We start from the raw sequence: 17,948 nt of genomic DNA, 5'->3' as shown, positions 1-17,948 counted from the left end.
TGTGCATCAAGCAAAAAGAATAATCTAGGCTCATCATGATGCAAACATTAACATATACCCTAGGTTTTGATATTCTTAACAAAATAATACATCTCCTACATAATTAACCCAAAACCTATTAAAGAGAATAGAAAAGAAACACTATAGAAGTGATAATAGGAGTAACACCTAAATTTGCTAGGTATTTAAAGAAGAAATTTTATACCCCCAAATCTAGGGTGTTACATGACCTCAGATCTATCTTTGAGAACACTCCAACTCCTCTCATCTGATCAAACATGTCTTCTATCCTCGGTAGAGGGTATTGTCCTTGATGGTGACTTCATTCAAAGCTCTTTAGTCTATGCACATTCTCTTGGTCCCCATATTTCTTCTCCATGAATAGAACTAGAGCGGCCCAAGGTGAAGTACTTGGTCTAATGTAACCTTTCTCTAACAGTTTGTCGATCTGCTTCTTGAGTTCCACCAATTCTGGCCTAGACACTCTATAGGCTCTCTTAGAGATAGGGGCGGTGTCAGGTTCAAGCTCTATGGAAAACTCGACTTTGCGCTCGGGTGGTATGCTTGGTAACTCCTCAGGAAACACGTCGGGAAACTCCGATACAACTCTGATGGTCTCAAGCAGGTTGGCCTCTTTACCATCTACAGACATATGATAACAGGCTCCTTCTTCTAGATTAGGCATGATCAGTTCAATTACCATCTCTTCCCCAGATGGGGACACTAACCTTACTGTCCTCTTGTCACAACTGGCAGTTGCTTGCTTCTTGTGCAGCCAATTCATCCCTAGGATGATATCTATCTCTTGAGTACCCATTACTACTAGGTTAGTGGGGAAATCTACCCCCCTTATTTCAATCCTTAGGTTTGAGCACATCTTATCTTACTAAACATTTCCCCCAACTGAATTAACCCTTAGAGGTGGAATCATTGGTTCTGCGGGGATGTTATGTGCTTCTACCCATGATGTAGCAACAAAAGAATGTGTGGCACCAGTATCAAATAGTACTTTTGATGGATGGGATTCGACTGAAAACATACCTACTACCACATCTAGTGCATCCTAGATTGTTTCAGCCTCCAAGTGGTTCACCTTCCCACGGTTGTAGGCTTGGACATGGCGTCTTGATGCCTACTGTGGTGCTCCTTGTCTTGCTGTGGTGTTGGAAGCTGACTGCTACTGAGTTGCTTTCTTCGGACATTGCATCGCCCAGTGACCATGCTCTCCACAATGGAAGCATCCTCGACCTCCTCCTTGCGATGTGTTGCCTAGTTGCTCTAATTGGTTGCTGGGACAGGAAGGCGAGGTGCCTGACTACTCTGCATCTGATACTAACTACCTACTAGTTGGTTGTGCTGGCAGTACTAATGCCATTGCTGCTGCTGCTGAGGGAACTGCCTCTGGAATTGCTGTTGATGCGGACGCTGACTCTGGTGATGATATCCCTTGGGGTGACTCTACTTGAACTGCTGGGGTGGATTGCCCAAGAAACGAGGACGGCTACTGCTCCCGACCTGTGGTCCACCAATCTTGCGCTTCCGATCTTCCATCTCCCGGCGCTTCCTCTCAGTCATTATTGCTCTATCGATCAGATATTGAAAGGTAGGGAAGGTATGGTTCATCAATGTGTAGTGCAGGCGGTCAACCAAACCTCTCAAGAATCTGTACTACCTCTTTGCATAAGTGTTGACATCCTCGGGTGCATAGCGAGATAGTTATAGAAATTTGTCCCTATACTCACTAACAGACATGGGTCCTCACTTCAATGCCAGAAATTCTTCCTTCCTCACTATCATCAAGCCTTCTGGAACGTGATAATGGCGGAAGTTGTCTCTAAACTCCTCCCATGTGATAGCTTCAGGGTTGGCATGGGTGGCGAGATAGGACTCCCATCAGGACTAGGATGCTCCCCTTTGCAGACGGGAACCATACATAACCTTCTCTCTGTCATTGCATTGGGCGGTGTGCAACTCCCGATCCAGTGTGTGCAGCCAGTCTTCGGCGTCCATGGGGTCTATAGAGTGGGCAAACATAGGGGTATGACCTCTCATGAACTCCGCACACTTCTCTCTTGGCATCTGTGGCATCTGCACTTGCGGTTGAGGCTGAGGTTGTTGTTGAGCTTGTTGCATGGCTGCCAAGGTCTGACCGATTGTTTGCATTGCTTGGGTCTACATAAAGAACATTTGCTCCACTGACATTGGGGGGTGGTGGAGGCAACTACTGTGGTTGCCTTATCTTGTGGGGCTTGCTGTTCTTGCTGGGCACGCCTCTCGCCTCGGCACCTGTTGTCAAACATCTATGGAGTGCATTCACACATCAGAATTGAACTTGTAGTATTTCAGCATAAGAAAAGATACATAGAGGTTTTCATAACACTGAGCAAACGAGCATCTTCACTAAATCTCAACACAGCCAAACACATCTTCTCAGATAAAGAGGAAAGTGGAAGTAAAAGCTTGCCCAACTAAATGACTAATTTTATTAACATTAATAACTACACAAAATTGCAGGGGACGCCCAAATTTTGGTGACAATCATTACAAAGATCTAAATTCAACATAAGTTCACCACGACAAACATAGAAACACATGATAAGAAAACTACTCTAACTAACTACGACTGACTGAGACTAAGACATCTGACTTAAACATTTATTACAAACTCCAACACTAGCGATCTAAGGCTCCAAGTTTATCTTGGTCCTGTAGTCAGGGGTGCCATAAGCATGATGACCACGGTGTGGCGAGCGGTAAGGGTGCTGAGTCCCAATAGAGGTGGGAGAACCATCCTCTTGATGGCGGCGCTCCGCACGCTCAGCATGCAATTCCGTGATCTCCACACGAGCCTTGCCCAACTCGTTAAGGGCGTGGTCTAGCTCAGTGTTGAGCACGATGACCACATTGACCATGCTGCTCAACCTGGGATTGCCCTCACCAACGGGTGAGACAATCACACTCCTGGTACTATCGATCGAATAACGAGGGTAGTACTTTAGGTCGAGACTGTCAACCAACCCACTGAACAATGAACAGTACTGCGAAAGTGCACGCCGGGCAGCATCCTGCATGGATGCCTCGGTAGTGTCCCGCTCAGTGATAGAATAATGCTCTGAGTAGGCCTCTTCACCCCAGAGATCATTGTTCGAACGACGCACTAGGCAAGTAGCCTCCCATTCTTCTGGGTATAACCCACGACTTTGCTAGTAGAGTACACAACGATACTCGATTGACCAAGTGTGTTGGTCGAAGGCCCAACGCAACATGGTGTCGAGAGTGTCGTGGAAATGACAACCGCGAGTGGTGTCACGAGTGATGTGTCAGGCGACCCATCCTTTCGACTCCTGTTCCTTTGAAGGCTCTGGACTGTGGCTCGAATTGCCATCGTCGTTGTCTCCATCGGGGTCTCCTCTAGCATCTGGGGTGCCCTGTGGTGGTGCAGGGGCACCTCTAGCTAGGGCACAGAGGAGGGATGCCTCCTAGACTCCACCTTCTATTGAGGCGAGGGGGAAGAGTCCTGCTGCTCCCTCTCCTGACGTCGGCGCTCCTGCTCAATCACACAGGTAGTGGTGCAGTCTCTCTAGGTGGCTCGACTGCCCATACACCATGCGGCGATGTGGACGCCCCATAAGGCAAGAGGGTAGGAAGGGGATCACCGACTTATGTGCGGTGCACCTAAGATGGGCCATCAACAAAAGATGTCGTAAGCATAACAGTAAGAACATAACTATATGACCAGCAAGTAAATCATAAGCAGAATAAAATAAAATTTTTGCAAGGTGAGTATATATGTAGTAGTATAACATAGAATTGGTTGAGATGACCAACTTTTGAAGTGACACCAAGCGACAAGGTGAGAATGGGGGTCTATAGTCCTTAGAGCAACCATTCTAGTCTAGGTTAGCGGTCTTACAGCCAACAAGGCTTTGATACCACTTGTAACACCCCGTCCACTCTTGAACCGGTGGTGCTTACTCCTGATAGCTCTCTAGGATCATATATAGTCCCCACGAACCAATATGAGTCTTTTGTGCACACTTTGTCCCCACTTATGCGCACCCAAGAAAACTTCCCGGTCGGTCACCCATCCGAAATTGCTCCAAGCCAAGCATGCTTAACTTGGAGGTTCTTTCGAGATAGGCTTCCAAAAAAGAAGATGCACCTTGTTGGTATGGATACTCTATTAATTCTATTAAGCCTTGTGCCAGGATGTCACACCTGGTTTTAGAAGGTAAACCGAATGCGAACCATGTACGTGCCAGGATCAGAAATTCATGTACACAATTATTACATAAATGGCTCATCATAGCACAATGCTTTGAATACAATAAAGAGTAAGTAATAATATTACAGACTAGATCCATTTACATAATATAAATCAAAGTGCGAATAATAGAAACGTAGCCAACATAAATAAACCCACCACATGCAGCTGACTCGGGGAGGTCGCTAGCCTATTCCTTGAACTCATCGACGTCCTGGAACTCCTGGAGATCTGCCTCGACGCCTCTTCTTCTTCCTTACCTAAGCATAGGTTGCACCAAAGGCAACCTGGTGTTTTGTGAAAGCAAGGGTGAGTACACATCAACGTACTCAGCAAATGTCCCATTTGGATGAGGTGGACTAGCTTTATGTGGAGTTAGACTGAAAGCAGTTGCTTTTAGTTGGTCAGGTATTTATTATTAGAAGAAGCCAAGTTTTAGCAATAACCAACCCGTGAACCATTTCCTCTTTGAGGATCATCATCATCATCCTCGAAGCCAAAACCATCAATAGTACCATTGTATCTCAGATTATATGTATCTCTAATAAAAGGAGCTCCCAAGGCCGCTCATAACAGTGAGCACGACTAATATATTAGTTTCTAACCTTCTACAGAGGTTGCACACTTTACCCACATGCCGTGATCCCCTCTCTAGCCCGGGCTTGCAAGACCCTTGTTCACTCCCGAGGTGAATGGTCAGGGATTCACTATGAAGCCTTTACAAAGATTACCTGAGGTTGTAGCCACCCGTTAGGTTTCCTAAATGTACCGCACTCCTCCCCAAGGGGCAAACCACCCTCGGCAGAGCGACCCGCATACACCGAGCCCCATTGATGGCACGACGGCGAAGCATACTACACCTCAGTTCCTCTAATTAATTAGCTAAGGGCATCCCTGTTGGGGGTCTTCTTCTCTGCCAAAGGTCCTCAAGACGAAATATCATTCACAAAGAGATGTTGAGGATCCTCTTCCCTACCAAAGGTCCTCAAGACGAAGATATTATCTGAGGGCGTTAACAATGAATGCTGAAGCTACGGCCGAAGGACGACAGCTTCGGCTTAAGGTGGCTATGAAGGTCAAGCATGGTGTCGAGTCAAAGAGGAAAATACTAGTTAATCCTTGATGATTTATGTTACGATTATGTGTACATGTCAAGGTCATAAATGTATTTTTACCCGGGTTGCGTCCCGTGCCTATACAGTACCCCGTACTGTTCAAGCTGGATTGTAATCGCTCTCGTGCCAACACCTTCGAGCAAGCCAAAGGTATCAATGTAATATTTCATATGTTTATCATGAAATAAATATATGAATTGATATACGTATAGATAATATTTATTATCTCTATGAACTGTTATTCTTGTGAATAATGAAGGTGTGTCCTTCATGACCTTCGTCTGAAGATAATCATATCTAAAAGGAGATGATCCTTCAGAGGACGAAGGTCCCTAATCTTTAACGATTGTGCTACCTTGTTCTTGATTCACAGTATTAAAAAACAAGAGACCAACATTGGCGCCCACCTCCAGTGAACTCACTTCCACAACCATGACAAAGGCTTCGCAAGGTGACCAAGTTGTGATACCTTCGGCTACGAAGCTGGTGTTTCCAATCACAGGCGGCTCAAGTTCTGAACCAGCCAATAAGAAGCAGAAGAAGGAAGCACAAAGAAGGGTACAACATGTTGGAGTGCAAGGACCCTTCATCAAATCTAAATGGTCTCATGTACCAATCACATTCTCTCAAGAAGACCTTCAGCTCAAGGACTACCCCCATAATGATGCAATGGTCATATCCTGTGTTATCAAAGGATTCGTGGTTCACAATGTCCTTATAGACACAGGCAATGCATCATATATCATCTTCGCAAAAGCCTTCAGGCAGATGTAAGAGTAGGATGAAAAATACATGATGCAACGCACCCCTTGTGTGGCTTTGGAGGAAGGCAGATAGTGGCACTTGGAAAGATAACAATGCCAATCAGCTTTGGTTATGTTCACAACACAAGAATAGAACAAGTTGTATTTGACATTATTGATATGGACTATCCTTACAATGCAATCATTGGTTGAGGGACATTGAATGCCTTCAAAGCAATACTCCATCCAGCATATCTGTGCATGAAGATACCATCTGACCAAGGTCCTATTGCTGTGCATGGAAGTCAAGAGGCTGCTAGAAGGGCCGAAGGGAACTAGACAGATTCAAAGGCCATCCACAACATATATGAAGCCGAAGCACATCAACAGCATAAGCATATAAGAGACAAAGCTGCTTTAGCGAATCAACCAAAGTCTATGCTTCTGTGTGAAGACATAGCCGAGCAGAAGGTGTTGTTTGGGTCTCAATTGTCTGATGAACAAGAGAAAACTCTGTTAATTTTTTTGTTCAACAACAAGGATGTTTATGCTTGGTCAGCCAATGGTCTTTGTGGTGTCAACAGAGATGTCATTGAACACTCACTCAATGTAGACCCAGCCATCAGACCAAGGAAGTAGAAGCTTCGGAAGATGTCTAATGATAAAGCGAAAGGGGCAAGAAACGAAGTTAATAGGCTTCTCAGTGCCAGAGTAATCGGGGAAGTAACATACCCAGAATGGCTAGCCAAAACTGTTATGGTAAGGAAGGCCAATGGAAAGTGGAGAATGTGTATTGATTTTATAGATCTCAACAAGGCATGCCCGAAGTATGAGTTCCCCTTCCCAAGAATAGACTCCCTCGTAGATGCAGCAGCCACTTTAGAGCTCATGAGTTTATTGGACTTCTATTCAGGCTATCATAAAATATGGATGAAGAAGAAGGACGAGCCCAAAACAAGCTTCATAACCCCTAGTGGAACTTACTTCTACCTTCGAATGCCCGAGGGGCTCAAGAATGCCGGAGGAAGCTTCAGCAAAATGACTTCCAAAGTCCTCAGCTCTCAGATTGACAGGAATGTTCTGACATATGTCGATGATATCATAGTAAAAAGCACGAAGCAAGAAAATCACATTGCCGACTTGCAAGAAACATTTGCCAAGTTTAGGAAGGCTGGCCTCAAGTTAAATCTAGAGAAATGTGTCTTCGGGGTCAAGAAGGGAAAATTTCTTGGGTGCCTAGTATGAACAAAAGGGATTGAAGCAAACCCAAGCAAAATAGAAGCTATACTTCAGATGGAACCACCAAGGACAAGAAAAGGTGCTCAGAGACTAACAGGAAGGAAGGCATCTTTAAATAGATTCATCTCAAGATTAGTAGAAAGGAATTTGCCATTCTTTGAAGTGCTAAAATCAGCCAAAGTCTTCCAATGGGGACCAGTTCAACAAAAGGCCTTCGAAGATCTGAAGCAATATCTGATACAACTAACAACATTGACTCCACCTTCGTTAGGAGCCCCATTACTATTGTATGTGGCTGCTTCTCACGCTGCAGTCAGTGCAACATTGGTGCAGGAGAGACAAGATGATCAAGCAAAGAAGCAAGTCCCAGTATACTTCATTTCTGAAGTACTTAGTCCATCAAAAAGAAATTACACAGAGCTGGAGAAGGTACTGTATGTCGTATTGATGGCCTCTAGAAAGCTTCGACATTATTTCTAGTCATACCACATTATAGTACCTTCATCCTAGCCTCTCAAGGACATTATAAGAAATAGAGAAGTTACGATAAGAGTTGGAAAATGGGTTGTAGAACTGAATGAATTCACTGTTGATTTTGTCCATAGATGTTCAATCCAATCCCAAGTGTTAGCAGACTTCATTGTTGATTGGACGCTAGGGGCTCAGGAAGAAGGAAGCATAACAGACAATGAAGCTTGGACAGTGTTCTGCGATGGGTCATGGGGAACCTTCGGTGCAGGTGCAGTTGCTATTCTAATCTCACCATCCAATAACAAAACCTGTTATGCGGCCAGATTGGAGTTCAACTGCACAAATAACATTGCAGAGTACGAAGCTCTTCTTTTAGGGCTTCAAAAACTTAAGACAATGGCAATAAGAATGGCAGTTCTCAAATATGACTCACAAGTCATCACAAGGCATGTTGATAAAAGCAGCAGAGCAAGAGACCCGAAGCTTGAAAAGTATCTCGATACAGTCTGAAGAATGGAAGCCTCCTTTGAAGGTTTCTCAGTAAAGAACATTCCAAGAGGGAAAATGAGCAGGCAGATCTACTAGCTAAATCAGTGGCACAGGGGCTTCCGCTGCCCCCAGATGTGTTCTTCAAAACTCTTAGAGCACCTTCAATCGAGCTTATGGAGCAAGCAGTGCTTACAATTTCACATGTGCACGACGAGGACTGGAGAACCGAGATTGTATCTTTCTTCCAAGGCAATTATTTTTCGAACGATGAAGCCTAAATAAAAAGAATGCAAGCCAGGACTAGACCATATATGATCATAGAAGGAGAATTGTTCAAACAAGGAGTTTGTTCTCCACTGCTGAAGTGTTTGTCTAGAGCCAAAGATCAAGAGCTAATGAAAGAGATACACACAGGGATATGTGGAGCTCATATCGGATCCAGGCCTCTCCTTGGCAAGGTTTTCAGATAAGGATTTTATTGGCTGAAGGTAGCTTTGGACGCAATGGATCTAGTTCAAAAATGTGAAAACTGCCAGAAATGAGTCAGAGATCAAAAGCAACCTTCGTCTCTAACCCAGCTAATTCAGCCCACTTGGCCACTACAAAGGTGGGGCCTAGACTTACTACACCCACTCCCTCCAGCCCAAGGAAACTTGAAATATGTAGTGGTAGCAGTGGAGTACTTTTCAAAGTGGATCAAAGCTAAACCCCTAGCTACAATCACTTCGGCCATAGTCGAGAAGTTCTTCTGGCAGAATATTGTTTGTCGGTTTGGTTTGCCGAAGGCTATCACGGTTGATAATGGAACTCAATTTGATGCTGAAGCATTTAAAACTTTTCGTGACAAAATTGGTATAAAGATACATTTTGCAAATTTGAGGCATCCAGAATCTAATGGATTGGTTGAGCGAGCTAACAGAATCATTATAATAGGAATAATGAAGTCAATCTTCAATCTCGCAAAAGGAAAGTGGCCAGATGAATTGGTAAAAGTGGTATGGAATCGTAGCACTCTTGTCTCAAGATCAACATGGTTTACTCCATTCAAGCTTTTATTTGGGGATGAAGCAATAACACCAGAAGAAGCAAGAACAGGTTCAATAAGGACTCTAGCTTCGATAGAAGACGAAGATGCTTGCAAAATAACAAAAGACACTATAGAAGGGACCAGACTTCAGGCAATAGACCACATCAATAAATATCAAGCCAAAACAGTCAAGTGGCGAGACAGAAAAGTAAGATGAAAGAATATCATGCCAGGACACTTGGTGCTTCAAAGAGTAGCCAACCCAGACATAGTGGGGAAGCTATAGCTTAAGTGGGAAGGTCCCTTCTTGGTAGTGTCTTCGTCAAGACTGGGATCATACATGTTGAAGGACATGGATGGTAATGACATTCCAAGATCTTGGAATGCAGATGAGCTTCGGAGATATTATGTGTAAACTATGTAATTTTCTTACTTTTCCCTATGACACCCTTTTCCTTTCAAGAGGGGAGAAAGGTTTTTAATGGGGCCATAGGTTGTAATTTTCATTTTTTTTCTTGCTCAGCCCTGTGCAATACAAGGGCCAGCTTCCCCCACATGTAAAATGTAAAGATCTGAGATTACACCATCGAGTGTAAAAAAATATGAAAAAGCTCCAAAGTCGTCCCTAAGGGGATGCAGAGCTAAAATGCCACCTAAGTGAAAGGTGAAGAAGCTCCAAAGTCATTCCTAAGGGGATGTAGAGCTTAGCTCCAAAGTCATTCCTAAGGGGATGTAGAGCTAAAATACCACCTAAGTCAAAGGTGAAGAACCTCCAAAGTTGTTTCTAAGGGGATGCAGAGCTTAGCTCCAAAGTCGTCCCTAAGGGGATGCAGAGCTGAAATACCACCTCAGTAAAAGGTGAAGAGACTCCAAAGTCGTTCCTAAGGGATGCATAGTCTGGGTGTGTATTTATGTGCGTTTTTATCTACGGCATACATTTGCATACTCCATCACATCATCTTCTACATTCATACAAACATACATTAGATATCTATAGCTTCATCGCATCATGACATATCGCATAAGGCATTAGCAGAAAGGAAGAGAAGGTTCCTGTTTTCATTGTGAAAATATTTCGTTGTGAACGAAGATGATTCATTATAAACAAGGATCGTTAACAGGAAAAGAAGGAAAAATGCTTCGTTATGAACGAGGGGGCCATCTTTTGATTTTGGTTCAAAGGTGCTTCGATGTGAACGAAAAGAAGGTAAGGTGTTTCTCGCCTTTGGCTCAAAAAGTTGGGAGCATCGGTTTCGTCCACAACAAAGCAAACAACAGCGAGACAAAAGGTAAAAGCAAGATAGAAAGTTTCTGAAGCTTTCTTCAGATCGCCAGAGTAAGCTTCGGCTCATCAGTGTTTGCCAACATCGCCCTAAAACACAACAAGGAAAAGGTATTGAGGAATATAATAAGGAAAAATCTAAAATAAAAACAAGAAGGTAGAGAGATTTTCTATAATTTATTAAGTAAGGCTCGAGCTTCGTTCCCAGCAATCTCTCGGCCAACCTTAGCCCCGATTTGAGTAATGATTCTGTTGCCTATGCTGTTGGCTTCAGCTGGAATATTAACTAGGTCAGACAGTGAGAGACTGAAATTAGGCCTATTAATAGTTCTTATGTGATTGCACCTAGCCTTAACAAAAGCAGCAGCTGTGCCACGAGAAGCCACCAGTGTGCCGAAGTCTCCATGCCCTTCCATTACATCGTCAAATTCATTAAATTCCTTCTCCATGAAATCGAGAGTCTTTGGAATGTATTCATCAGAATAATTCTTTTCCCCTGATACTGCCCAACCGAGTTGGAAATTTCGCGCAGACAGGAGGAGCTTCATGCCATAAAGCTTGAGCATGTCTCCCGAAGCGACATTAAAGCTTCAGATAAGTTGGAACTCTTTTTTGCTTCGGCTTTGACCTTATTCTTCAAGCTTCTGACCTTGTTCTCATAATGATCTTTAGCTTCCTTTAATTTTGAATGTGCTATTTCAAGCTTTTTATCTTGATCACAAATGCAAGTAGCTTGATCCATGATCCGAAGTTGAGCTTCGGCCAGATTTGTTTCCGCATTTTTAATCTTCAAATCTTTCTCTACCAGAGAATTTTCAAGCTCGTTCACCCTTTTCTCTAGGTTACTAACAACGAGTTCATTCTTCTGATATTCGGCTTCTTGCTGAAGCTTCAAGGCCTTATTCAACAATAAACTCTACCACAAGGTTAAGAAAAAGAAGTTAGCCGCAAAATCTAAAAGTTCAAAAATTAAAAAAAATCAAAGAGGCGGACATAAGAGGTTGTACCTTGAAATTTGATTAGAATAAGTTCCCAGTAATGTGTTGTCTTCTATAGTTGCTGAGGTCCTGCTCAAGCTTCAGAAATCTAATAGTCTTTGATAAAGTATTAACAATCTTTGCTCTAGCCCGATTAGGAATACACCCCAAAATTTCTTCGCCCACATCGCCAAAGAGCACGAATCTGGGTTTGTATCCGCAAGCAAGGGCGAATTCTTTCAATTCAAAAATATCTTCATCCGATAGTTCTTGGCCGCCCAAGTGCCGTATGTCCAACTCTGTGGCCTCCGAAGCCTTATTAGTGGATACTTCGGCTATGTCTTTCTCGGGAGCCACATCAGATATAAATCTGTCAATCTCTGACATTGTGGTCCCGAGATTCTCAGCTTTAGCTCTGGCTTTATTAGCTTTAGCTTTGGCAATATCTTCAGCATTAGCAGGTACATCAATTTTTTAACCGAAGCCGAGGGCGTGGTCTTCTGGATGGCTTGCATTACATCCATCATTTGCCGTTTCTACTAACCCCCGGCATTTCCCTCGGTAGCCAAAGCAGTTTATTTTCCTCCCGAGCTTTGTTCAAATCCCTTCTCCTTTGACTGCAATAGGCTAGTCAGATCTAACCCTAAAGGACTTAGCATTGCAAATGCGAAGGGTTCAGTCATTACCTTCAGAATTTCTAAAACATTGAGAGAGGAAGACAGAGAAGGGCCCGCAGTCTTTTCTGGTACATCTTGTACCTTTGTCTCAGCAGGAACCATCCTGACAGATTTTCGTTTCTTGGGAGCCGAATCCTTCGGCTCCGCTAGAACTTTCTGCTTCTTAACAGCCCTCTGATCTTCTTTGACGGACCGGATAGCCTGCCTGTTCAGAATACTCACAACCCTCTTTCTTTTCGCTCCCCGGCCCCTTCGTCAAGTCTGTCGTAATCTAGATATTCAAAGTTAAGAGCATCCATCACCCGATTCAACCTTCGTTTTTCACGGGTGCCAAAGGCAGCTGTCATCAACTGGTCTTTCTTCATGTAGTTCCCAAGAATTTCATTGCACATTGTTTCTATTACCTCCAACCATTCAGTACAGGGTTTGCTGAATCCTTTTTAGAATTTAAACCGATAAGGAAGTCGTACAAGTTCATACTTTTTCCCTTCTTCTTTCTTCTTCGGCATTCCTCACCCACCAGAAGTTGGAAATATTTTGTTTGCCAAATATTCTTGCACCAACTCCCTAGTGCTAATATGCTCCACCACGACTCTAAATTCCACTCCGGACAGTTGGCAGGGGGACCCTAGCTGCATGTTGCACAAGGGTCGAGTCATGCCGAAGCTCAGTCTTAAAGGACTCATTACCATACTCATGAGCTTATCCCTCTTTTCTCGTCAGCCTTCACATAAAACCACTCATTCGTCCACCCGGTCGGCCACATAGTACGGTAACCAATCATAGGAGCCTTATGTCCTTATGGTATGCAAAGTTGTAGCACCCAAAGTTCTTGTGCAAACCATTGGCTTTAGTCTTCGTCTGATAATGGAGTTCGTGCACCCGACAGAACCCTTCGGAATTGGCACTCTTTCCTTGGCTTCGAAGAGCCCAAATGTAAACTAAGTCTAACTATGGCATTGGGGGTCTGTTGATGTAGGTAAATTTCGAACTTCTTCAGAACTTCACCGATCATCTCGTAAAGGGGGAACCGAGTCCTGCCCTAAAGAAGCTTTTGAAGACCACGACTTCGTCATCTTTTGGCTCTGGAATCACCTCCTCTCCAGCAAAACGAACCGGTTCATCATCATTCTCTCCAAAGTATCCTAGTTTTTTCATTAAAATTAGATCCTCTGCCTTAACTATGGATTTCCCGAGTTCGATATGGCTAGGTTTGCTCGGGCTTAGGATGTTGTCATCATCCTCATCTTCATTTTCACTATCAGCTTCGGCGATGGCCAGTTCAGATTCGGCATCAACAACATTTGTTGGAACCAGTTGTCTCTTCTAGCACAACCAACCCAGAACGCTTCATCATCTCAGAAATGGGGGCTATCTCAAAAGTCCTAGCCTCATCTCCTTCGCGTGCCACCCTAACATTAGATCTTACTCTAGCTATTTCAGTGTTCAGTATTTGACAGACGAAGTTACACTTAAGCGATGGAACGTTTGTTCGAAGCCTAAAGCAGCAAGCTTCGGCTTCAGTAAAAATTTTCAGCAGCACAACGGTGCAATAGCAATGAATGTTGTGGTAACTTCTCACCAACTCATCTGTTTATATAGCCCCATAGGAGAAGAAGGTGAACCACCAAGACATGCGTACTGGCTAATCGGTGGACCGGTAAGCGCTGTGAATTTTATATTCGTTTTTAATAACAAGCTTAGAGAAGGTGTTTTTTGGACCTTCGGCATCCCGAAGCCTTCGTACTTTTCGCAGATCGAGCTCATTATGAAAAAACGATCTAGCACCACGAAGGGGCTACTGTTGGGGGTCTTCTTCTCCATCGAAGGTCCTCAAGATGAATATATCATTGACAAGAGATGTTGAGGATCCTCTTCCCTGGGAAGGTCTTCAAGATGAAGATATTATCTGAGGGCGTTAACAATGAATGCCGAAGCTACGACCGAAGGACGACAGCTTCGGCTTAAGGTGGCTACGAAGGTCAAGCATGGTGCCGAGACAAAGAGGAAAAGACTAGTTAATCCTTGATGGTTTATGTTACGATTATGTGTACATGCCAAGGTCATAAATGTATTTTTACCTGGGCTGCGTCCCATGCCTATAAATAGATGAACAGTACCCCCGTACTGTTCACGTTGGATTCTAATCGGTCTCGTGCCAACACCTTCGAGCAAGCCGAAGGTATTAATGTAATATTTCATATGTTTATCATGAAATAAATATATAAATCGATATATGTATAGATAATATTTATTATCTCTATGAACTGATATTCTTGTGAATAATGAAGGTGCATCCTTCATGACCTTCGTCTGAAGATAATCATATCTGAAAGGAGATGATCCTTCGGAGGACAAAGGTCCCTAATCTTTAATGATTGTGTTGCCTTGTTCTTGATTCACAGTATTCGAGAACAAGAGACCAACAGTCCCATACCACCTTATGGTTGCACTGTTTTCTCAGGTGGTCATCCAACGAACAGGTCCTTACGGAGAGGCACTCGAGAAACCGCCCGAGCCCCCTAAAGTATCACCAGTCCAACATCATAATCAAGATATCATCAACGTATCATAAATGTTCTCATCATGTTCATTGATTAAAGTAAAGCAGTAGTATAATACTAATCATAGTAACCAATTCCCAAAGGGTAAACAAGGACAGGTAAAGAGAATACTAGTCAATCCCCAGGTTGTTCACAATATGCGAGACAGTGAATTATAAAGTAAATATGACATAATAGGTCAGAGGACACTTGCCTTCACCAAACCGATGCACGGGATCTTCAGCCTCGTAGAACTCGAAGAGTTTAATCTCTTGATCGCTAAAGCTTGACCGTCGATTCCTCGAAGCTCGTAATGGATCACAGTTTATTCGCGACACACAACGGATTCAAACAGGCACAAGCAAATATATACTTGCATAAAAACATTACACCATACAATATAAAATATTATAAAAGCGAGCAATATAAAATAGAGAGCGCTTCTACGGTTACGCGATGAAAAGAACCGCGATAGTCGAAGAAGCTACAGTCGAGGGGTTAGCGTGTTTACACTAAGCAAGTATTAATTAAAATATTTAATTCGACGTAATTATATTAATTGACATTCATGAAATATAAATTAAAACTACTTAGTTTTGACTAACTTACTGTTATAATTGGGGATGATTAAATAAATAACTAATTAACTGACATGATTGATTATAAGCGAACGGTTTATTATCGTACGCGAACAACGCGCGAATGGCATGCGACACACGCGAACGGCGCGCGACAATGTGTGTGAACATCACGCGCGACACTCGCGAACGACACGCGATGATGCGCGCGAAACAGCACCGCGGCACGCGTACGGCGCGCGGGTCAACATAATATGCGGAAACTAATAAATGGACAACATCATTAAACTAAATAATTATTAATACGAAACATTTCAGTTAAAGTTAATCATGTTGGTGACTAATTATAAATGCGCAAATCGAGTTCATAAATTAGATTTTAAAATTGCAACGTCGTTGTAGTAGCCATCGGTCAAACAAATGTTTAAATAAATTAAATAAAATATGAACGGTGGGGAAAATACTTCTAACATGAAGATAATTTTAATATGAATCTAACGTAACTTGAATGGATCGAATCGGGTTTAAAGCGCAAAAGTTATTACTGTTTTAAACAAGACTGTAATTCGCGCGTACTAAATTACGAAAATGCCATATTTTTGCTCATATTCTCCTTCCTCACGCAGGAACTCCCATGGCTAGAGTGAAGCAGGGGGCTGCGCTGCTGCAGGGGGAGGGCTCGGCCGCCGACGGGGGAGCCGACGCCAGGCACGAAGGGGCATGCGCGGAGCCGGTCGGCCGCCGCCGCGAGGAGGGGCTCCGCGTGGGGGAAAACGAAGGGTAGGGGGCACCGCCGCCGAGGAATATGAGGGAAGGGAGAGGGAGGCCCCACACAGACGGGAAAACGAAGAAAACAAAGAAACCCTAGGTACAACAATGGAGGTTTCTCACGGGGAAGAAGACCCTCGCCGGAACCGAGGAGGAAATCGTCGATTGGCAGAGATTCGAAGGTCCGATCGATGAACCGGACACGCCCAGACGAAGCCCTCAACGAGACGAACGCAATGGTGCCCTCAGATTCCGCAGAAGATGCACTGATTGAGAGTAATTGCTCGTCGGAGTTGTCACCGAAGTTGGAACCGCTTACGAACTTCAGTGAGCAATTCTGGGAGCTTGGAGTTGAATTTGGGGAAACTGTTTCGTGCTCTAGAACGGGCTCGACGAGAAGCCGGACATGTATATATAGTCGGGGTTCAGACGAGATGGAAATTCGGTTCAAATTCAGATTTTACCATTTCATAAAATTCAGAAAAGCCTAGAAATCCATATTTTGTGCTCAAAATACTATAGATGCTTCCAAAAATTCCAGAAAAATTCCTATAAATGTTTTGGCACCTACTGAACTCAAAAAACATACTTAGAGTTTCTAAAAACATTTTAAGTATCTCAAATAAATAGATTTTTGTTTTCCAAAAATAGAAAAATATTCCAAAAATATGAAAATTTACTGAGAGCTTCTATAAGATATGTTAACATGTTTCGAACACTTTTTGCATTTAGAAACACCATGCAACGTCATGAATGCAACAACAAAAGCGCCTCTAGGGCTCATTCCACGAGGTTTACGCCAATATAAAACAAAAATAATTCTCTATTTTTAGGAAAAAGAGAAGGAAAGCAAAGAAAAGAGAGAGTAACACCTGAATTTGGTGGATATTAGGAAATAAATTTTATACCCCCAAATTTAGGGTGTTACACAGGATATCACCATCCCAGGGGCAAGGATATCACAATCCACCCCCCTTAGAAGACTGATGTCCTCATGGGTCAACCCTAATGCAGGAACCTCCCCTCTTAGCCATGTTTGTGTGTCTAGTGTCGTCATATGCCATGCCATGTGACCATTCTGGTCCCACATGCTCCATGCGCCATATAACCGAACCCCTAACCCACACACGCCCGTGAAACCGCGAGGGTCAGGTCTCCCTGGCCGCCAGCAGTGGCGCCGCCCGTGTCCGTGGCGGAGCTTCGTCGAAGACGAGGGCGTGGGCACGCTGGGGGTTCTAAGGCGATGGGGAGGGCTCAGGGAGGTCGAGGGGATTGCAGCGAACATGAGCGTGGGTACGGCACCGACGCAGTGGCACCGGAAGGTAGTCATCCACGGTGTGATGGCTCGGCCACGGTGCAGCTTCACTCCGGTGAGCAATTGCGCACAACAGAGTGCAAAGAAGGGGAAATAAATGGGCGGCGGAGGTTGGTTACCTCGAGGGAAGACTTTGGGACCCTTGAACGGCGGTAGACGCACGGCGAGGGCTCGGGTTGGCGCTATGGCTATGTGGAGGGAGGTCTGGTGAGCATGAACAAAGAGAACAGAGGGGAAGTGGGCGAATTGAAGGGTGTCTGGGTCATGGACATGGAGGCGAAGCTCACTGAGGCAGTGGACATAGCGAGGGCTCAACGACGACGGTGGAACGGGCGCACAACCACGACAGACGGCAGCGACGCTTCTCTAGCGTGCGCACGGTGCGAGGTGAGGGCGGGAGCTCTGCGGGTGCGCGAATGAGGGAGGGGGGAGTGAGTGGGGGTGTGGGCTGCTAGAAATG

The sequence above is a fragment of the Zea mays genome, chromosome 6 (assembly GCF_902167145.1).
Source record: "Zea mays cultivar B73 chromosome 6, Zm-B73-REFERENCE-NAM-5.0, whole genome shotgun sequence".
In the NCBI taxonomy this organism is placed as follows: domain Eukaryota; kingdom Viridiplantae; phylum Streptophyta; class Magnoliopsida; order Poales; family Poaceae; genus Zea; species Zea mays.
This window is presented reverse-complemented; position numbering follows the sequence as displayed.